This window comes from Gossypium arboreum, chromosome 11, assembly GCF_025698485.1.
Source record: "Gossypium arboreum isolate Shixiya-1 chromosome 11, ASM2569848v2, whole genome shotgun sequence".
Classification (NCBI taxonomy): Eukaryota; Viridiplantae; Streptophyta; class Magnoliopsida; order Malvales; family Malvaceae; genus Gossypium; species Gossypium arboreum.
The window spans coordinates 108,776,045-108,799,774 of NC_069080.1; the positions used below are offsets into that span (position 1 = coordinate 108,776,045).

Below are 23,730 nucleotides of genomic sequence, written 5' to 3' on the forward strand. Positions count from 1 at the left end.
AATCTTTGAGGCAAGCATATGACTACTGGCAAGATCAACCAGGTAGTATTCCTCCACGACGTCGGTACTGCATGGCTTTCAACATTTTGCATGAGCAACGAAAAGGTCATAACAGAGCACGAGTATCATCCCTGTCAAGAGACAAAATGCATAGGCATCTATAGACAAGAGCCTAAACCCTACTCTCAAAAATATTTTCTGCATCCGAAAGCACGATCAAGCACCAGTGCACCGACAAGGCCACACCGGTTTAAGGGGGCACACTCGGGACGTAGGGCACGATTATGGTCCACCATGCACCCCAAAGGGCACGAGATGGAGAAGGGACAGCAACACATCCATAATTCCATTTGGCTTAGGTACGCAACACAGGATCCCGATCGCACCCCTTGGATTCAATTAGAACAAGGGAAGTCAATGAACAGGATTGCGGCTCAGCAGTTCGATACGGGTAGCATGGATCCTATCAATACACACAACCAAAACACCACTCATATGCCCATTGCGTACTAGTAGTAGCACCAATGCACACCGGCTAACAACCTACCCAACCAATGTATTGGTAGGGGAGCGGAAGGAACAATGAAAAGAGGGCACACCACAACTGCTTGCACGAGAACTACGAGGGGCAAAACTCGATTGGGACTTGGTCGAGCCAAGACTGAGCTTGCAAACTCAACTTACGCCCCCCAGTGAGCCGTTGCCATCAAAGGGACTTGGTACTGGGGTCACGGGCAGTTTTGAATGCAAGCAAGGCCTTGGCAAGGCCAAGGCACCGATGGGTTGCTGACTTAGAAGGCACAAGTGTCCCTAACATGATTGGGGAGAATGGGCAAGATAAGCTTCAGCTCATAGCAATGCATAAGCCACCATAGGAGAACTTTGCCCGATATAGGGAACTTGGTCCTGGAGTCGTTGGCTATATTTCCATGGGCACGGGCTTGACCAGCCAGAAAATCATCACCACAGCCACTTGGGCCGACGATCGGCCCACACCACTCAGCATAGTTCACCATATTTCAGGTCCCGATAGGCATGCTATCACTCGAACCCTTCTCAGAAGATTAAGGTCGGTTGGCGGTGCACCCACGAGGGATCCTGCCAATCAGCTTCCTTGTGCCTTACAGGTTTTCTAGCCCGTTGATTCGCACACATGTCAGACTCCTTGGTCTGTGTTTCAAGACGGGCCAAATGGGGAGCCCGCAGGCCGACACCCGGAGCTCGCAGGTGCCGAAGCACGCCAAAACGGCGTGTGCTGGATTCCATGATCGAGGCGACGATGTCTCCATAGGTGTATCAAAGGCCCAGACTTAGGCTGCCGCCATGACCCGCGTCGGTCCTCACTCCGAGCTGATCGGCGGACCGACTCTCGCCATTCCACATCCGATCGGGGCGCATCGCCAGCCCCTATTCGCTTCCCTCCCGACAATTTCAAGCACTCTTTGACTGTTGATAAACACCAAATTATACATATTTTTACCCCAAATACTAAGCATATTTATGGATGTTTTTCACTAGATTTTTGGATTTTGGTGCTCTTAATCCGGTTATTTCATGTTTTGTACTCAAGAGAGCACCAAGAGTCAAAAGGAGCCAAAAACGAGCAAAAAAAAGGACAAAATAGACCAAATCGAGAAGATGACACGGCCTAAGCCTTGCCACATGTGTTGTTCACACGCCCGTGTCTTTCGAATGTGTCGACCAAGACTTTCATGATTTACACGGCCTAACCATTGACCCACACAGTCGTGTGCAATTTAACGGATCGAACACGACCTGGCAATCATGTCACACGGCCGTGGCACACGGGCGTGTCCCTTTTTTAAATAGTTGTATTTTACACGGAAAAGGATACTTAAGGAGGAAGAAAGCCAATCCAAAGCCTATATAAACACCCTAAGTATGAATTAGAAGGGGGCAGCTCTCATCTAGAACTTTTCTAGAGTACAGAACCACACGCCGGGAATTTCTTGACGGAAGCCAGACGATCCATCTCAAAAGCCGGAGCTACTCCAAGACTGAAGATCTCTCTCAGAATTCCTTCAGGGGTTTTTAGAGTTTTATTTATGTTCTGTTATTTTCATACTTTTGAGATGTACTCTTATTTTATTATGAACTAAACCCCTTAGATACCTAAGGGGGTTGAAACCTATGATGGATCTTGTTATTATTATCTGAACTGTATGATAAATACTTGATTTGTTCATAATTATGTATTCTTAATGCTTGAGTTAATATTTTGGGTACTGATTCATGATTTGATGTGTTTATGCAGAGGAGCAAAAGTCCCTGTCTAAGAGTAGATTTGGCATAATTAAACGGAGTTGATCCACGAGATTTTGCCGAATTAGGGTGAAATCTAATATGGGAGTCCATAGATCGATTTACTGCTTCCCTAGGGGTTTTAATTAGAAAGAGATTTCAATTAATTCAACTTAGGGTTCAGTGTTATTAGTCTCGAAAGAGATAATAATATAGGTTAGGGAGTCTCACGAATCAAGTCAAGTAAATAAATCGTCTTGTTCAAAGTCAGATAACAAGTGAAATATAGGTGGATTCCTCCTTGGGTGTTGTCTTTATCAATTACTTTTCTTCAAGTCTATTTCCAAATTTTCTCTTTGCTTTAGTTTAGTTAGTTAATTAGTTTAGTTAATTAGTTTAATAAACAACCCCTCTTTATTTCTAGGTTAAATAATAAAAAGGTAGTTATTACTAGTACTTTTGGTTCCCTTGGGTACGATATCCCGGTCTTGCTATTGCTATACTATTGTTCGATAGGTGCGCTTTCCTTTTCGTCTTGATAATAGTTAGTCTAGGTTTGATCTTTATTATAAATATTTATTACTTGTTACGAATCACGCGATCAAGTTTTTGGCGCCGTTGCCGGGGAACTAAAATATTAGGAACGCTAAATTTTTATTACTTTAGCCATTTATTTTTATTGCAATTATTAATTTCCTTATTCTTTCTCTTGGCAGGTTTTTATAGTTTATGACTAGAAGAAACCCGTCGGGACCATTACTTTTTGACGAAAAAATTGATCGTACAATTCCTAGATATCAAAGAGAGATAAGGTGCAACTTATGATACATGGAGAACGAGCAAGAAGACAATACTCAACCCCCAATCGAAGAGATGGCGAAAAACCGAGGCAATCAGTTACCTCCTGCAATTGCGACGAATCAAAATCCTCTCCACGCACTATGTATGATTATGCTAAACCTTCTTTAATAGGAACTGAATCTAGCATAGTTAGACCTGCTATAGCTGGCAATGCTTTTGAATTAAAACCTAACACTATTCAGATGATACAGCAGTTTGTTCAGTTTGATGGTTTGCAGGATGAAGATCCCAACGCTCACTTAGAAAATTTCCTGGAATTTTACGATACATTCAAAATCAATGGCGTTTCTGATGATGCCATTCGTCTTTAGTTGTTTCCTTTTTCATTGAGGAACAAAGCTAAACAGTGGTTGAACTCGTTACCACGAGGGTCAATTACTACTTGGGAACAAATGACCGAGAAATTTCTACTAAAATATTTTTCACCAGCTAAAACGGCTAAATTGCGTAATGATATCTCTTCTTTTGTGCAGATGGATTTAGAAACACTTTATGATGCATGGGAGAGATACAAGGACTTACTGAGAAGGTGCCCTCACCATGGGTTACCATTTTGGCTGCAAGTACAAACATTCCACAATGGTTTGAATCCCTCGACTTGGCAAATGGTTGACGTAGCTGCTGGCGGAACTATCAACAACAAAACACCTAAAGAGGCTTATGAATTCATTGAAGAAATGTCACTGAATAACTATCAGTGGCAAGTCTTGAGGACTAAGCCAACAAAAATAGCCGGCGTTTATAACGTCGACTCGCCATTATGTCAAAATCGTAGAACTTCTCAATAAAAAGATTGATGGTTTTCTTAGTTCTACGCAGGTTCATCCAATAATGAGGAACCACCCAAATTTCTCTTAGGGTGGTCAAGGAAATCAAAAGCCACAAAATCCTCAGGGTTTTTAACAGCCATCTTATCAACAAGAGAAGAAACCGAACCTTGAGGAGATGCTCTCAAAATTCATATCAATGTCAGAAACCTATTTCCAAAATACCGAGACAGCACTTAAAAATCAACAAGCATCGATCCAAGGACTCAAAACTTAGATAGGCTAGCTTTCCAAATTGATCTCCGAACGACCACAAGGTAGCTTGCCAAGTAACACTAAACCCAACCCAAGGGAATAGCTCAACGCAATTAATATCCAGAATGATGAAGGAGTCGTTGAGCCTGAAATAGAACCAAGGCAAGAAACAGTGGTAAGCAAATGGAGAGATGAGGTAGGTCAAAATACAAACAAACCAGTGACTGTCGAATATAAACCTCGTGTGTCATACCCTAATGCGACAAGGAAAGATCGCTCAGACGAACAATTCGATAAATTCCTTAAACTTTTGAAAAAATTACATATTAACTTACCATTTATTGAAGTTTTGTCGCAGATGCCAAATGCAATGAAATTTTTAAAAGAGATTTTAGTAAATAAGCGGAAGTTGGACAAAGCGTCGCATGTGGAGCTAAATGCAGTTTGCTCAGCTATTCTACAGAATAAGCTACCCCACAAATTGAAAGATCCAGGGAGTTTTACAATTCCTTGTTTAATTGGTAGTTTAGATATAAGTCGTGCATTAGCTGATTTAGGGGCTAGTATTAACGTTATGCCTTACAAAATGTTTAAGCAACTAGGTCTTGGGAAACCTAAACAAACTAGGATGAGCATTCAATTGGCAGATAAAACTATAAGATTCCCTAGGGGTATTATTGAAGATGTACTCGTGAAAGTAGATAAGTTCATATTTCCTGTTGATTTCATTGTTCTAGACATAGAGGAGGATAATAACACCCCTTTGATTTTAGGGAGGCCCTTTTTAGCAACTTCTAAAACAATTATTGATGTTGGCACATGTGAGCTTACACTTCGTGTGGGAGACGAAACGATCACCCTTCAAGCTCGTAATTCTGGCATCACATCGAACATTGAAGGTAATAGTCCACACCAATCTACTAAAACTGACAATATGACTTTGTGAAAATTAAGCTTCAAAGAAGTTCACGAGCCATGTTCTAGAAATGATAGAGGACACATTCATGAAGAACGAAGGCTACGGATAGAGGAGCTAGACGAATGGCGAGAACACAAACCGAGAACACATGATAAATCGAAACTACACCAAAACAAGCCCGATACCTCTCCTAATCAACTTAAGGTCGGCGATAAAGTCTTATTAGATACCGCAGATCCTCACATTGTTACTACCACATCGAATAAGGAAATCCCTCTTACGGTATTCATTATTTTTCCATTCGGTACGGTGGAGGTGAGTCACCCCAAGTTCGACACTTTTAAGGTAAACAACACCCGATTAAAACCCTATTTTGATGAGATTGATAGCAGGAATGAGGAGTATAAACTCCTCGAACCACCCTAACCATTCACTAGAGAGATTAGACTATAAATAAGCGCTTCTCGAGAGGCAACCCGAACACTAACATATTTTGATTTCTTTATTTTTTATTTTTTATTTGTAACACTATAAACAATTAGATTTATCTTTGAATTGCAAAGTTTTTCAGCATACATGGCCAAGAACATGGGCGTGCCTAAGACCGTGGCTAAGCAGGGGAAGAAACACGGCCGTACTGTACGGCCGTGTGGAAGCAGGACATGATTTCCCTAAAACACGGGATGCAATAAATCCCCACGGCCGTGCGACATGGTCATGGGTGAACTTGATAGGATTAACACGGGCGTGGGAATGGAAAAACACGGGTGTGCCAGGGGCAAGGCTCGATTCTGTTTCTTCGACACGGGCGCGACACTCGCCCGTGCCATTAAGCCATGGACAATAATACACGGGCGTGGTACCCTAACACAAGGGCGTAGGAGAAGCGAACAGAGCTAGACACGACCCTACGACATGGCCATGTGCCACACACGCCCAAGACATACAGGCGTGGGATAGTAGCCGGGCACGACCTAAATTGCAAAATTCAAAAAGCACAGGCTCACCTTTAGAGTACATAGGTGTGGCCCTAAGCCGTGTGCACCTCCCCTATATAAGAAAATCACTATTCATTTTCTTCTTCCTTTCAAAACCCTAGCCGAAATCTCCCCTTCTCCACTCCCTAATCCTTATTTCTGCCACCATTCCTTAGATTCTCACTTCTCCAACCCCCAAACCATCCTAAAATCCACTCCCCCTGCATCAATGCTCACTTTCCCCTCTCTTTTCCCCCCATTTTTCCTCCACACAGCTATACACTCACGCCACACACCCATGCTTGCCACCAACACGCCCGTGCTCCGCCCTACAGCAATTTTTGGTACATTATGTCATCATCAAGAGGCAAGAAGGTCGCGGTCCCATCCTTAAAGAGACATTGGGGATCGGGTTTTTCCTCGGTACGTGCTACAGCGGAAGTTCGGCACCCATTCCATGAGTTTCCGCAAGCTTCGCAAGAGGAGCTATTTCAAATACTACGCTACGACCCTCACTACTGTGTCATTGCATTGATGGCTGCAGAGAGCAAGTCCAAATTAGCTGATGCCATCTGTGCCCTCCTGTCCACAGACCCATGAGAACGATTCTTCGCTATTACTGAGCCAACTTATTTAGGGCTAACTTTAGAATTATGCTCTACTTTTCATTTACAGATGGTGATGATAAACAATGATGACCTAGGCACCATTCACTTCCGATTAGACAGTCTAGTTCGCGCGATGAGTGTCCCAGAGTTTGTAGTCGCTCTGGGACTTTACACCGATGAGTTTATGGAGGAGAAGGACATGAATGCACTATCACGCAATATCCACATTTCTCCTTCCTTGTGCTGAAAAGCTTTGGCACCACTCTCTTCCACCTATGACCCCAGCCGCTCGAAGGCCTCAGCTTTCGCCCCTTCCCTACGGTATCTCCATGCCATATTAGCACACACCTTGACCGGAAGGAGAGAGAGCACTGGCGTCGTCAACACCCATGATGCCTACTATTTATGGTGCATGGTGAATGCCCACGTGACTGACTTGGCATATTTCATTGTTTTGCCATTCGCCATCAGACCGAGCGGTATCAGAAGGAAGTAATATCTATCGGCCCCTACGTGACGCGCCTTGCCAGACTCTTCGGCCTCCTCAACACCGTGGCCCAGTCATCAGTGCTTACACTGATAGGTCAGATGTCCCCACAGGGCATCACGACTATGTTACATATGAGGATGATCGAGCGCCGACGTCGGACCGATCTTCCTCAGTACCGCCATTGACGAGAAGGATCTTGAGGACATTCTTGATGATGTCCCCCCACAGCACGAGGAACCTTCTACCACGCCACCTAGGGAATGACCAGTTCATGCGACTGCTTCATTGGCACACCTTTTCGACCGACTCACTCACTTCGAGCAGTATTGCACTACACAGTTCGAGATGATTCATGAGCGAGATTAGCGACGTGATAGACAGATGGACGACATGCAGGCCATGATGCAATAGCTGTGCCAGCACTTCCACATCGCCACTCCAGCGCCACCACCTGAGGGCCCCACTGACAAGGATCATTAAATCCTCCTATCTTTTTATTTTTATTTTTATTTTTATTTTTATTTTTATTTTCATTTCAATTTTATTATTTTCTTTTGAAAGACATATCTACATTAGTAAATTTTACTTTTTTCATTTTTCTGGTATTTCTAACAAGTAATCCCACTACGCTCTCTTCCACACCAACTCTTAATAAGCTCTTCATGGTTCTACAAACTTCCAAGCAAAGCTGCTAGGAATATTTTATGGAATGAGGAAACAAATGGGACACAATACCTCACAAGTGCCATGTTCAACGGCCCAATTTCTTCATCTAGCTAAGAATAGTGGCAGCTACCACTTTCCCAAAACACTCTAGCCTCAGAATCAAGCTCCACATCCATATAACAGGGAGTTTCACCTCCTTCCCTCTTATGATTTTCTTTATTTTGAATAATCTATCTTTGTACATTGAGGGAAATGTACATCTTAAGTGTGGGGGGTAAACATGAACATGATGCCTAACTTTTTGCATTATTCTCAAATCCCTGAATTTAATCTTGTGCTTAAGTGATTTTCTCATAATATTGATCGAATGAATTCTGATTGATCTATAATTATTGTTGATATGTCATGAATTAGACCATGGGAATTATTCATGATTATTTGATTATAGGACATTAGAGAATTGAGCATGATAAATTGACATTTTGAGAACTAAATTTTTTAGATTATTTTCCTAAATTGAGGTATTATCTTGAAATCTTAAGTATACAAGAATGACATCAAAAACCCAAATTTTTGGTGAGATTTTTTAGCCTTTTTGAGGATATAGCTTTCTTTCTTGTGCACTTCTTTTGTGGTTTGAGTGTGTCAACATTGAACTGTTATTCTAGAACTTACTTCGATTATACATGTCGAGATCACACGTATGATTTGATATACTGAGATGATAAAGGCACTCAGGATTTAACCCACTTATTCCATAAAAAGCCTTCCCACATAATTAAATCCTTAGTAAACCTCCTTGAGCCTACTAACCCTTTTTATTAATTAACCCTCATCATTAACCCATTAACCCATTATTATTGAAATCCTCTTACTTAATTTACCTTTTTTTATCGGGATTATTTTTAATATTGTTACCTCACTGCGTTCACCATTTTTTGTTACTGAATCAGGAAGTATGATTTCTATATTGTATTGACTTGATTTGTTCTTAAAAAAAAACTCAGTATTATTATTGTAATTCTCAGCAAGCTAAAGTTGTCATGAGCTCATGTAATATAGTTCTAGATATTTGTTTGTGATTCAGTAATTAAGTTTTTGATAGTGGGGTAATATATTAAAATTATCTTAATTCTAACCTTTGTCTCTTTAGCTTGTATCCATACCCGTAACCTAAACCCCATTACAACCATGGAAAGACCTTTTAATTAGTGTATCATATCATTTACAAGTGGTGGAGATTTGATTTTCATGCAATCCTATGGCAAGAACTTCTCATGTTAGACAATCGAGTGCTTAATCTTGAACCTTAAACACTTTGAGTGATTTTAGTGAATCCTTAGTGAGGATGTCATCTCTTGTATATTTAGGACTAAAGTTAATTACTTAGAGGAAGGAGATTACCTATAATTTTATTATCAAAATATTCGATTTAGATTGTTTGAGGCTTTTAATGCCCTTATAGTTGAATTCTCATTGTATGATTTTCCGTGAAATAGTTTGTAACATTATCAGTAATGATTATGTGATTGAAAGGAATGAATTCTAGCAGTAAATGAGAGTTTTGCTTGAGGACAAGCAAATGCTTAAGTGTGGGGTATTTGATAAACGCCAAATTATACATATTTTTACCCCAAATACTTAGCATAAGCATATTTATGGATGTTTATCACTAGATTTATGGATTTTGGCACTCTTAATCCAATTATTTCATGTTTTGTACTTAGGAGAGCACCAAGAGTCAAAAGGAGCCAAAAACGAGCCAAAATGGGACAAAACGGACCAAATCGAGAAGATGACATGGCCTAAGCCTTGCCACACGAGCTGTTCACACGCCCATGTCTTTCGAGGGTGTCGACCAAGGTTTTCACGATTCACACGGCCTGGCCATTGACCCACACGGTAGTGTGCAATTTAACGGATCGAACACGGCTTGGCAATCACGTCACACGGCCGTGGCACACGGGCGTGTCCCTTTTTCAAAGAGTTGTATTTTACACGGAAAAGGATACTTAGGGAGGAAGAAAGTCAATCCAAAGCCTATATAAACACCCTAAGTATGACTTAGAAGGGAGTGGCTCTCCTTCAGAACTTTTCTGGAGTACAGAACCACATGCCGAGAATTACTTGAAGGAAGCCAGATGATCCATCTCAAAAGCCAGAGTTACTCCAAGACTGAAGATCTCTCTCAGAATTCCTTCAGGGATTTTTAGAGTTTTCTTTATGTTCTATTATTTTCATACTTTTGAGATGTACTCTTATTTTATTATGAACTAAACCCTTTAGATACCTAAGGGGGTTGAAACCTATAATGGATCTTGTTATTATTATCTAAACTGTATGATAAATACTTGATTTGTTCTTAATGATGTGTTCTTAATGCTTGAGTTAATATTTTGGGTATTGATTCATGATTTGATGTGTTTATGCAGAGGAGCAGAAGTTCCTGTCTAAGAGTAAATTTGGCATAATTAAGCGGAGTTGATCGAACGCCTAGAAATAGGGTTATGAGATTTTGTCGGATTAGGGTAAAACCTAATATGGGAGTCCATATATCGATTTACTGCTTTCCTAGGGGTTTTAATTAGAAAGAGATTTCAATTAATTCAACTGAAGGTTAGGTGTTATTAGTCTCAAAAGAGATAATAATATAGGTTAGGGAATCTCACGGATCAAGTCAAGTGAATAAATCGCCTGGTTAATAATATAGGTTAGGGAATCTCACGGATCAAGTCAAGTGAATAAATCGCCTGGTTCAAAGTCAGATAACAAGTGAAATCTAGGTGGATTCCTCCTTGGGTGTCGTCTTTATCAATTACTTTTCTTCAAGTCTTTGTCCAAATTTTCTCTTTACTTTACTTTAGTTAGTTAATTAGTTTAGTTAATTAGTTTAATAAACAACCCCTCTTTATTTCTAGGTTAAATAATAAAAAGATAGTTATTACTAGTACTTTTGGTTCCCTTAGGTACAATATCCCGGTCTTGCCATTGCTATACTATTGTTTGATAGCTGCGCTTGTCTTTTCGTCGTGATAATAGTTAGTCTAGGTTTTTCTTCATTATAAATATTTATTACTTGTTACGAATCACGCGACCAACTCTCTTTTCAAAGTCCTTTTCATCTTTCCCTTGCGGTACTTGTTCGCTATCGGTCTCTTGCCCGTATTTAGCTTTGGACGGAATTTACCTCCCGATTAGGGCTGCATTCCCAAACAACCTGACTCGTAGATAGCGCCTCGTGGTGCGACAGGGTCCAGGCATGATGGGGCTCTCACCCTCTCTGGCGCCCCTTTCCAAGGGACTTGGGCCCAGTCCACCGTTGAGGACGCTTTTCCAGACTACAATTCAGACGCCGGTGGCGCCTGATTCTCAAGCTGGGCTTTTCCCATTCGCTCGTCGTTACTAGGGGAATCCTGGTAAGTTTTTTCCTCCGCTTATTGATATGCTTAAACTCAGCGGGTAATTCCGCCTGACCTGGGGTCATGATGCGAGCACCGTCCTTGCGATGCCGAAAGGGTTTAAAGGTCTCGATCAACGAACATGCACGACTTTGAACGAGGTTGCTTACAGCCTTACCACCAATCGTCACGATGATTATGTTGTCGAGGACTCGAATTTAGACCAACCATTGGCTGTGAGCACACGGGAGGCCAATTTTTGCCAGCGGTCCAATCGAGTCCTGAGGGATCGGTGTTGGATGGGGGCGACAATGCGTGACACCCAGGCAGACGTACCCTCGGCCTAATTGCTTGGGGCGCAACTTGCGTTCAAAGACTCGATGGTTCACGGGATTATGCAATTCACACCAAGTATCGCATTTTGCTATGTTCTTCATCAATACGAGAGCCGAGATATCTGTTGTAGAGGGTCGTTCTATATACTTTGCAAAAAAAAGAACAACATCACTGAAGCACTGACACGGCGAATGGTGCAGCAACAAAAGACGTGTCCCTTTTTCCATTTCGATTCCTTAGAGCGATTCGGGTCAGGGCTTTGTTCTTTTTGCATCGAAGAGGTTGATCCTGACATCTCACCCCACCCAATGGGCAAAGGGACGACGAGACCGGCCACTCTGACATGAGGGGGTGGCGACAGGCGACGATGCACCTGCACCGCCTCCGATGTTGTTCATAACGTATTCACGGGTCATTCTGCTAGGCAAGTTTCGACAATGATCCTTTCGCAGGTTCACCTACGGAAACCTTGTTACGACTTCTCCTTCCTCTAAATGATAAGGTTCAGTGGACTTCGCGAGACGTCGCGGTCAGTGAACCACCCACGTCGCCGCGATCCGAACACTTCACCAGACCATTCAATCTGTAGGAACGACGGGCGTATGTACAAAGGGCAGGGACGTAGTCAACGCGACCTGATGACTCGCCTTACTAGGAATTCCTTGTTGAAGACCAACAATTGCAATGATCTATCCCCATCACGATGAAATTTCAAATATTACTCGGGCCTATCGGCTAAGGCTATAGACTCGTTGAATACATCAGTGTAGTGGGCGTGCGGCCCAGAACATCTAAGGGCATCACAGACCTGTTATTGCCTCAAACTTCCGAGGCCTAAAAGGCCATAGTCCCTCTAAGAAGCTAGCCACGGAGGATCACCTCCGTGTAGCTAGTTAGCAGGCTGAGGTCTCATTCATTAATGGAATTAACTAGACAAATCATTCCATCAACTAAGAACGGCCATGCACCACCACTCATTGAATCAAGAAAGAGCTCTCAGCCTGTCAATCCTTACTATGTCTGGACCTAGTAAGTTTCCCCGTGTTGAGTCAAATTAAGTCGCAGGCTCCACTCCTGGTGGTGCCCTTCCATCAATTCCTTTAAGTTTCAACCTTGCGACCATACTCCCTCCAGAACCCAAAGTCTTTGATTTCTCATAACGTGCCGACGGAGTCCTAAAAGCAACATCATCCGATCCCTGGTCGGCATTGTTTATGATTGAGACTAGGACAGTATCTAATCATTTTCGAGCCCCCAATTTTCATTCTTGATTAATGAAAACATCCTTGGCAAATGCTTTCGTAGTTGTTCGTCTTTCATAAATCTGAGAATTTCACTTTTGACTATGAAATATGAATGCCTCCGACTGTCCTTGTTAATCATTACTCCGATCCCGAAGGCTAACACAATAGGATTGAAATCCTATGATGTTATCCCATGCTAATGTATACAAGTGTAGGCCTGCTTTGAGCACTCTAATTTCTTCAAAGTAAAAGAGCCAGAGGAACGACCCCGCCAATTAAGGCCAGGAGCGCATGGCCGGTAGCAGGGACAAGTAGATCGGTGCTCATCGTGAAGCAGATCGGCTGACCCACACCTAAGTCCAACTATGAGCTTTTTCACTGTAACAACTTAAATATACGCTATTGGAGCTGGATTTACCGCGGCTGCTGGCACTAGACTTGCCCTCCAATGGATCCTCGTTAAGGGATTTAAATTGTACTCATTCTAATTACTAGACTCACAGAGCCCAGTATTGTGATTTAGATTGTACTCATTCCAATTACCAGACTCATGGAGCCCGGTATTGTTATTTATTGTCACTACCTCCCCGTGTCAGGATTGGGTAATTTGTGCGCCTGCTGCCTTCCTTGGATGTGGTAGCAATTTCTCAAGCTTCCTCTCCGGAATCGAACCCTAATTCTCCGTCACCCGTCACCACCATAGTAGGCCACTATCCTACCATCGAAAGTTGATATGGCAAAAATTTGAATAATGCATTGCCGGCACAAAGGCCGTGCGATCCGTCGATATCATGAATCATCAGAGTAAGGGGCAAAGCCCTCGTCGACCTTTTATCTAATAAATGCATCCCTTCCAGAAGTCAGGGTTTGTTGCACGTATTAGCTCTAGAATTACTATGGTTATCCGAGTAGCAAATACCATCAAACAAACTATAATCGATTTAATGAGCCATTCGCAGCTTTCACGATCAATTTGTTCATACTTACACATGCATGGCTTAATTTTTCAGCAAGCATATGACTACCGGCGGGATCAACCGTAAAATTCTCTGTGGACGCCGCGACCTTTGTATGGCTCTCAACATGCCGCGTGAGCAACGAAGAGGTCATAATAGAGCACGAGCATCATTCGTGTCAAGAGACAAAATGCATAGGCATCGAGAGACAAGGGCCTAAACCCTACTCTAAAAAATATTTCCCGTATCCGAAAGCACGATCGAGCACCAGTACACCGACGAGGCCACACCAATTTAAGGGAGCACACTAAGGACACAGGGCAAGATTGTGGTCCACCACACACCCCAAAGGGCACGAGATGAAGAAGGGATAGCAACACATCCATAATTCCATCCGGCTTACGTACGCAACATCGGATCCCGATCGCACCCCTTGGGTTCAATTAGAACAAGGAGAGTCAATGAAAAGGAGTGTGGCTCAATAGTTTGACGCGGGTAGAATAGAGCCTACCAATATACACAACCAAAACACCACTCATATGCCCATTGCGTACTAGTAGTAGTACCCACGTACATTGGACAACAACCCACCCAACCAATGTATTGGTAGGAGAGTAGAAGGAACAATGAAACGAGGGCACACCACAACCGCTTGGCACGAGAATTAAGAGGGGCAAAATCCCACTGGGACTTGGCCTAGCCAAGACCGAGCCTACAAACTCAACTTGCGCCCCCCAGTGAGCCATTTCCATCAAAGGGACTTGGTACTGCGGTCACGGGCAGCTTCGAATGCAAGCAAGGCCTTAGCAAGGCCAAGGCGCCGAGGGTTTACCGACTTGGGAGGCATAAGGCATCCCTAACATGACAAGAGAGAATGGACAAGCCAAGCTCGAGCCCATAGCAATGCATAAGCCAGCCCAAGAGATCTTTGCCCGATACAGGGAACTTGGTCCTGGAGTCATTGGCTACATTTCTATGGGCGTGGGCTTGACCGGTCAGAAAATCATCACCCCAACCACTACGGTCGGCGATCGACCCACCACCGTTGGTGAGTCATTGCGGGACAACTCGACCCCCGTTGGGGCTGAAGACGCACCCCACCTCGGGTTAGAGAGGGGCCACGTCGGGGGGCAACGGATCTCTACCCCTTAAAGAGCTAAAAAACTTCGTCAATCTGCTACTAGGCAACATTCTTTTTTTTTTTGAAAGAAAATGACCCAAAGGTCTACCTCATTTTATTGCGTCATGAATGATAAAATTATGGATCTCCATCGGATAATCCATATCAAAGTACATATCACATTTTTTCGTAATAGCTAAAGTACACAGAAAATCCGCAACGATATTACACTGACAATTGACCCAATTAATTTGGACCGAATTAAAATTTTTAAAAGCTTCGCACACTTGTGTAATGCGCTGACCCAATATGGTTATATCCTGTGCCCGCCTGTTGACCTTGTTGACCAGCATTGCATTGTCTAATTCCAAAATAAGCTGGGTCGCATTTAGATTTTCAGCCATCTTTAATCCTTCAATAAACATCTTCAGCTCAGCCCAGCACACATCCATCGCTTCATCCCTGAACTTATAACAACCCCCAGAACAAATCCATCGTTGTCTCTCGCAACTACACCAAAACCACTGCACCCATTCGAAACTACAGCATCCACGTTTACTTTGATATATCCATTCGGAGGGGCTTTCCATCCCCTATTTATCGGAGTCGGGGGGATAACTGGTGGCTTGGTTAAATTAAAAATTCTAAAGTCTTTACTCAGTGTTTGCTCCTTTTCCCATATCATCACCGCAGCATCCATCTTGCCTTTAAAAACCATATTATTTCTATCATTCCAACTGTTCTAGAGAAGGGTTAAGAAGTCTGCTGTAGCCTTTTTGTCAAGCTCTCTAAACACATATTCGAGCCAGTCAATGTAGTCGGTGTAAACCCCTTCAAGTAATTTGTTGTTTAAATCCCCTGCGAAAAGGATTTCGCGAGCCTTTGGGCAGTTTTTCAGTGCGTGAATCAGCGTTTCATCTTTGCTTTGGCATCTCGAGCATATATTATTGAAACCCTGGTGAATACGGGCTATATTATCGAATGTTGGGAAGATGTTGTGACCGATCCTCCAGTTAAAAATTTTGATTTTCGAGAGCATCATGAGTTTCCAAATAGCACGCCAGAAAAATCTATGAGGGCCCAAACCGATTTTCTTAAAGACCAGCCAAGAATAAGCCGATTTGGTGGTATAGAAGCCATGCAGGTTTTGAATCCACATCCTTATATCTTTGATGCCTTTATGAGGAATGGGCAATTTGCAAATATAGTCCCCTAAGTAATCCCTATAAATCTCACACACCCTCTCCCTATTCCACCGCCTTTTATCGTGGTCCCACAGATCTTTGACTTTTCTTTCATTATTAGTGAAAGAAGTCCGACAAACCAACTCTCCATATACACCATCAACCCCCTAGTGGTCCCTTCTAAGATCTATCATGTTGCCGTCCCCACTTTCCATATAAAGCCATCCTTAAGCGCTTCAATCGCCTTGGCTATGCTCGCCCAAGTGAAGGATGGTATCACACCATTTGTAATTGAACACGTCCCCATCTAAAAAATACTTAGCTTTTAACACCTTGAAGCATAAAGTATCCTGTTGAGACATCAGCCTCCAAACCTGTCTGCCAAGGAGAGCCAAATTGAATAGATGTAGGTCCCTAAAACCCATGCCTCCCATTCCCTTAGGATAACACAGTTTTTCCCACGCCATCATAGCCCGCGCATGAGCTTTCTCGTGATTAGCCCACCACAATATTCGTCCCATTTTAGAATGAAGGTCTTCGATAATGCCTTTTGGTGCCAAGAAAATAGAGAAAGCATAAGTCGGCATAGCTTGGATAATAGCTTTGATAAAAACCTCTTTCCCGCCATAAGATAGCAAGCGTTTTGACCAACTATTTATTCTACAATTGCAATGATTAATAATGTTAGTAAAAGCTAATGATTTTTTTCTACTAACAGGTAACGGTAACCCTAGGTAATTATCAAGCTTATCCACAATACGCATACCAAGCATAGAACTAAAAAGTTGCCTTTTGGGCCAACGGGGTATTCGGGCTAAACATAATCATAGATTTATCTTTATTAACCTCTCGGCCCAAATCACTATTAAAATTTGCAATAATATTCACAATTTTCTCCACATCCCTTTTTTTATTACGAATAAAAAGGAGTGCATCATAGGCAAAAAATAGGTGATTAATACGGGGCCCATTTATACTAGCCCAAATACCCTTAAGGACATTTTTATTCTGAGCGTGAATTAACATCTTAGAAAATGCTTCCATGCAAAATAAAAATAGGTAAGGAGAGAGAAGATCCCTCTGTCTTAAGCCTCTTTTTGGTACAATCGTCTCGGACAGGGTAGATTTGCATTTAACAACATAACGAACCGATTGAACGTATCTCATATTTTTAATCACCCATTCATTAACGTAGCCTTTTTTTTTTATCACCTCTTCAATAAACTGCCACTCCACTCGATCGTACGCTTTGCTCATGTCGAGCTTAATTATGAATCCCTTGTTTGGCCTGTTCTTTGTACTTTGGAGATAATCGACTAGTTCATGGGCAATTAAAATGTTGTCGTGGATCATCCTCCCCGGAACAAAGGCACTCTGGCTTTGGCTAATGCATAATGTGAGCGCTTCCTTCAAGCAATTTGCGAGCACCATGGAAACAATTTTATACACCACCCTACAAAGACTGATAGGCCTAAAATTAGTCATATCCATAGGCTTTTTAATTTTAGGGATTAGAACAATAATAGTATCGTTTATACAATCCACATTTTTAACACCCCTAAGAATACCAAGGCACAGCTTTATAATATCTTCCCCCACCACTTCCCAATTCTCCTTAAAGAAATTCCCCGACAAACCATCAATTCTCAGCGCTTTTCTAGGATCCATCTGACCGAACGCTTCCTTGATTTCGTTATTCGTAAAGTCCTTCAGCAATTTGTCATTTACATCACCTAAAATACAGCTCTCAATACAGTCAAGGTTTAGCATAGTGTTGGAATTTAAATTTGACTTGAATAACTTTTGAAAATATTCCCTGATCGCCTTGCTTATATCCGCCGTGTTCTCTCTCCAGTAACCATTCAAATCTTTTAGCTTAGCAATATTTTTTTTCCTCCTATTGGTGGCTCTAACATGAAAAAACTGAGTATTTCTGTCTCCTTCTTTTAACCATTAAACCCTAGACCGTTGAGCTCAGTATTCTCCTCTTCGTCCAACAACTTACCAAGCTATATTCTCAAAGTTTTAAACTTATTGCTCGCGTAAATACTCCCTTGGCTATTAATGACTTTGTTTATTTTTGCCTACAAGGTACCCATCTGATTGCGCATTTGTTTAAGCTTTTTAAATTGCCATCCACCAAGCTTTTTACCCACCAACTCGATCTTTCCCATGATATCTTGAGACCCTTTCTGCCACGCTTCCTTGATAATTTTCTTTGCTTCCTCATCTTTAACCTAGCAAACATTGTATTTAAAACCAAGCCTAGGGTCTCTACTTCTATCCCTCGGCTTCCGACCTTCAGTATCTAAGATAATGTCATCATGGTCAGAAGACGATTGACGGATCACCTTAGTCTCCAGAAATGGGAAACTAGCCACATCATTAACAGACATTAAAAACCGATCAAGGCTCTCCTTAACCAACGCGGTACCTTCCCTGTTATTAGCCCAGGTAAACCATCCATTATCATTTTTCAAATCAACCATCGCGATCTCATCAATAACTTCCCTAAAATACTCTATAAGAGCACTTGGCTTTCTCCTACCCTCCACTTTTTCCGCATTGTCGAGAATGGCATTAAAATCACCCCCAATGATCCGTTTCTCCTTAACAGACTTTACAACCCTTCTCAGCATATTCCATGAGCATTGTCTTTTATTTGGTTCGGCATTTCCATAGAATCCCATGAACCGGATGGAATTGTCATTCTCCATGTGGATTATCGAGTCAATGTGGTTACTAGAATAAGTTTGAACTTTGACCTGATTACTTTCGTTCCACATCGTGACTAGACCACCACTCTTGCCATTCATATTAACAGCCAAGCAACCTTCCATTTTGCACTTGCTGCGAATAGAAGAAAATTTATTAGCATTAACTTTAGTTTCACAAAGGAAGATTATATCGGGATCATTTGCAATGATCAATTGCTTTAACTCACGAACTGTCGTAAGGTTTCCAACCCCTCAACAGTTCCAGCAGAGGATCTTCATTGGTTTATCACTCTCCACAGAAGCCTATCCTTTGAATCGCTAAGCTCGCCTGAACAGTAAAAAGGCTTTTCCCTTTTTCGACACCCTTGATGCATCAAAAAAGTGACAATATATTGGAAAATCCACGACCCGAGCACCAAGAATCCATCAACTTCCCAGGACAAAGCAACTGCAATGTAAAACAAAACAAAAAGGAAAGAAAAACAGTAGCGTTCTAATAAAGAACCGACCCCCAGAATAGGGGTGGAAAAATGCCAAGAAAACACACCTACAGGCCCAAGAACCCTGCGAACAAAGGAGAAGACAACACCCACAGACAAAGAAAAACAAAACTAAAACAAACAAAATAGGAAAACACAAAACTAATGCAAAACCCTCAGGAAGACAAAACCCCAGAAAAAATACATCGAAGAAAATAGAAAACCTAGCACAAAGTAGTGAAAAAAAAAGAACGCGACTCTAAAGAAGACGAAACACACAAAACATAGACCATAAAACTGAGATAAAAAACCTAAAAAAGAAAGAAACCAATCTACAAGAGAAAACAGAGATAGACAAAAATTTGCGAAAACCCAACGAAGACAAATCAAACCAAGAAAGAAAAACAACAACCAGGAGAACCAGTAGAAGGCGGAGATGTTCCAAGACAAATAATCTCCACCAAGAAGAGAAACAGCCTCAAATAGAAGAAGAAACCCAGCATGAAACACAAAAAAACCATACCGATATCAAGATATCAAAAGAACCAGACTTAAAAAATTAGAACAGAAACGTAAAGGCATAAGAATGTTGCCTGGTAGCAAGTTTGTTGAGAAATTATCGTAGTAAGACTTATGTTAAACATTTTGAATAGACTTGGATATTTATACCATGACATTGGATGATATGTGTGCTAGTGTAAGACATGTCTGGGACATGCATCGGCCACAATATGAGAGCTAGTGTAAGACATGTCTGGGATATGCATCGGCCTCAAGATATTTAAGCCAGTGTAAGACATGTCTGGGACATTCATCAGTGTTGAGACGAGAGCTAGTGTAAGACATGACTGGGACATGCTTCAGCCTCGTGATATACAAGCTAGTGTAAGACCTGTCTGGGACATGGCGTCAGCTTGTTGTGTGTCAGTGTAAGACCTGTTTGGGACATGGCATCGGCCTCGCTATATGAAAGCTAGTGTAAGACCATGTCTGGGACATGGCATCGGCATCTTAACCCATGTTAGGGCTATTGAGTATCCGGTAGTATTCCAAATGGTTCAACAAAATATATATGACTTATATCGAAATGAGAAAAGTTATGATCATGTGATGAGTGGTACAGGTACCTCTTTGAAATGTATGAGATGTAGGCTCAATATATGCAATATGAATTGTATTGGATGATGATGAGTAAGTTATACTTACATCCATTTATGGTATTCATGAATAAGCTATGAAAGGTTATGAGCATATTGTTTCATTGTAATATCCCAACTTAGGGCCTAGTCAGAATAGTGGTATCGAGACCACAAATTTGAATTAAAAATAATTATTTTATAATTATTATAAGGTCTATGATATGTTTATATGACTGTGTAAAATTTTCATGAAGAAATTATATGTGAGTAGTGTTTAATTTGGCTTTAGGGACTAAATCATGTAAAGTGCAAAAGTTGCATTCTAATAGCTGAAGGTAAAGTGCAAAAGTTACATTCTAATAGCTGAAGGTATTAAATAGATATAGAATTTTTAGTGGAAGCCCTTATGTGGAAATTAGCCCATTAATAAGTTAGTGGAAGATATTTGTTTGGTATTATTGAAATTAGTTATAAATTAAAAGGGTAAATGGGTAATTGAGTTAAAAGGTATAATAAGACAAAAATGTAAAAAGCTATCATCTTTTTTATTTGTCTTTCTTCTCCACCGATTTTTACCCAAGGAAATGGCCATGGCAGCTTGAAAATTTCAGCAACTTCTAACCCTCACAAGTAAGTGATTTTGATGGTCATTTTTTATGATTTTTGTATTTTTAGAATCCTTGTAGCTTAATTTAGCTAATGAGGGGACTATTTTGCAAAATGCTTGAAAGTCTAGGGTTTTTTCATGAGAATATTCATATTTTTTTCTGCATTTTTATGGAAGAAAATGAATCTTGGTTGTTAAATAAACAACTTTTGTTAAGTGATTTTCATGAAAACACCTAAAATGGACCATTTTGTAAAAGTTGTAAAATAGATGGTAAAGGTGTGAAATAATGAAATATGTGGGCTGCTGTAAGTAAGATAAATATTCGGCTAGGCTTGTATTAGGATAAAATTGAATGAATTTTATTTTTCGAGCCTAGGGAATAATTTACAAATAAATGAAAATTTAGGGGCAAAATTGTAAATTTTCCAAAGTATGATTTTTGGGTTAATTTGAATATTTTGAGTAATAAATAAGCTATATTTGAAATGTTAGATCAAGAAAATCAAGATTTGGGCTTAAATCAAAAAGTACGAAGTTATGGACTAAAATGGAATAATTAGCCGAAATTGCATTCGAGGTAAGTCCGTGTGACTAAATAAGCATGTTATCAATGTTATTGTTAATATACTTGAAATCTATCTTGCTTTGGTTATTTTGAATTATATGTTGATGATATTGAGTATGATGAAAGTGATAACAAACATTAATAATATTCATGTGATGATATAATACATTAGAAGTTTGAGGGAATATGATATCCCATAGAAACGAGTAAGTTGTACGTAAATAATGAAACTTAGTCGTATTTATGCATTGAATATTTGATTATGTTTATAATGCTTGAATGTATCTATGAGTAGTATATGGTGAGATTTAACGCGGTAAAAACTCCTGGCTGAACCTTGGGAATAGATCGGATATCCTTTCCATGACATTTGGGTGATATGGATGTGTGCTAGTGTAAGACATGTCTGGGACATGCATTGGCCACATTCTGAGAGCCAGTGTAAGACCATGTCTGGGACATGGCATTGGCATTAATACGAGAGCCAGTGTAAGACATGTCTGGGACATGCATTGGCCTCGAGATATGCAAGCTAGTGTAAGACCTGCCTGGGACATGGCATCGACACTGATAGATGAGAGTCAGTGCAAGACCTGTCTGGGACATGGCATCAGCCTCGATATATGAAAGTCAGTGTAAGACCTGTCTGGGACATGGCATCGACTTAGATATGTGAGCCAGTGTAAGGCCATGGTTGGAACATGGCATCGGCATCGTACCCTTATGTTTGAGGTGTGACAGCCCTAATTTGACCTTAGTCGGAAAGTGGTTTCGGGACCACAAAATTGAGTCGTAAAAAAATATTAACCGTTAAATTTTGTGTTTACTGTATGTGAAAAGGCATGTGTGAAAGTTTCATGCTTTAATTTTATCATTTGTATGTGAAATTTATTAAATAGGACTCATGTGAAATAAATGTAAAAGATGATAGGTTAATCTCAAAGTGGTGTAATAATGCATGTTAGAAAAAGGATGGGTTTGCATGTCAAATATCCATTTTTGACAAGTAGTGGCCGGCCATGATGAAGTGATCTATAAAAATATGTATTAATTATTAGTTAATGGCTTTATATTTTATAATATAGATGAATAAAATGAAAATAATAATAGAAAGAATGGTGAAGAAAACAAAGTCTCAACTTTGTTCTTCTTAGCCGAACCAAAAGGGAGAAAAAGGGGAGCAAACATTCGGCCATTTGAAACCTAAGGAAGGTTAGTAAATCAAGTTAGATTTTTGAAATTCTAGTTTGTTTTAGGTTACTCATCATGCTACTTACTTAGCCCATGCCAAAACTTTGAATTTGGATGGTTGAATTGAACATTCGGTTATGGTAGATAATGAAGGAATTTGATTTTTATCTTTAAGTTTTGATGAAGAAATTGTTGATGAAAGAAGTTGATCTTGCTAAAAACTATAATTTCTAATACTCATATGTGTAATAGCTGAACATAGACTTTGCTTAATGTTTTGAACAAATGCCGATTAGGTGTTTTGAAATGGATAAATTAGGTGCTTGATTTCCTAAAGGTTCGGCATGGTACATGATATTTTTGTTAGTATGATTTTGAAGAATTTGAGTAATGTTATGTATAAGTAAAATTATTAGGTACGGTTTTGGCGGTATATATGTACAATTGATCTATTTAGCTAATAATATCTAGGGTGATAAATAATAAAATTCTTGATGACTTGTGTTAAATGACATTCGGCCAAGGACTATATGTGTTTGCTAATTTGGTTTAGGTGAAGAAAATATGACCGAGGGATGTGATTAGGTTGTGACTTATTATTGATCTTGCTTTGGGGCCGTAAGGTTATTTTATAATGTGTCATAACATTTACTTAGTTGGTCGAGTGGATGAGAAAAGAATTTGGATATTTCTATATGATATCTTAAGCATATCGTCCGTTTGGTAAAGTTGACTAATGGTTCATGTATGAATGCTTGTTGAGCCATATGTTATGTTTTGTTTTGACGTAGTATTAAATATATATATGATCATGTTATTTAAGAAAATCGATAATGTAAGGTGATCATCTAGTAACATGTTCGGTTGTAATGAGTGGAGCATATGCATGATGTTAAAATAATAGTGAATAAGGTTATTTGTACTTTAATTGTACAATACACATGTATTAAATTGAATTGCTCAATTGAAAAATAATTCAATAAATT

At 40.5% G+C, this 23,730-nt stretch overlaps 2 non-coding genes and 1 pseudogene across 2 annotated transcripts; all 3 read right to left on the minus strand.

Annotated features, from left to right (window-relative positions):
• Window positions 1-3,563: 3,563 nt before the first annotated feature.
• LOC128284723 (small nucleolar RNA R71) lies at window positions 3,564-3,670 on the minus strand. Its single transcript, XR_008275146.1, has one exon. It is a non-coding gene; the product is annotated as a small nucleolar RNA R71 (small nucleolar RNA).
• A 7,849-nt stretch (window positions 3,671-11,519) lies between these two features.
• Window positions 11,520-11,675, minus strand: LOC128284931 (5.8S ribosomal RNA). The gene has a single exon (XR_008275349.1). It is a non-coding gene; the product is annotated as a 5.8S ribosomal RNA (ribosomal RNA).
• A 354-nt stretch (window positions 11,676-12,029) lies between these two features.
• LOC128283933 (uncharacterized) lies at window positions 12,030-13,893 on the minus strand (annotated as a pseudogene).
• Window positions 13,894-23,730: the final 9,837 nt, after the last annotated feature.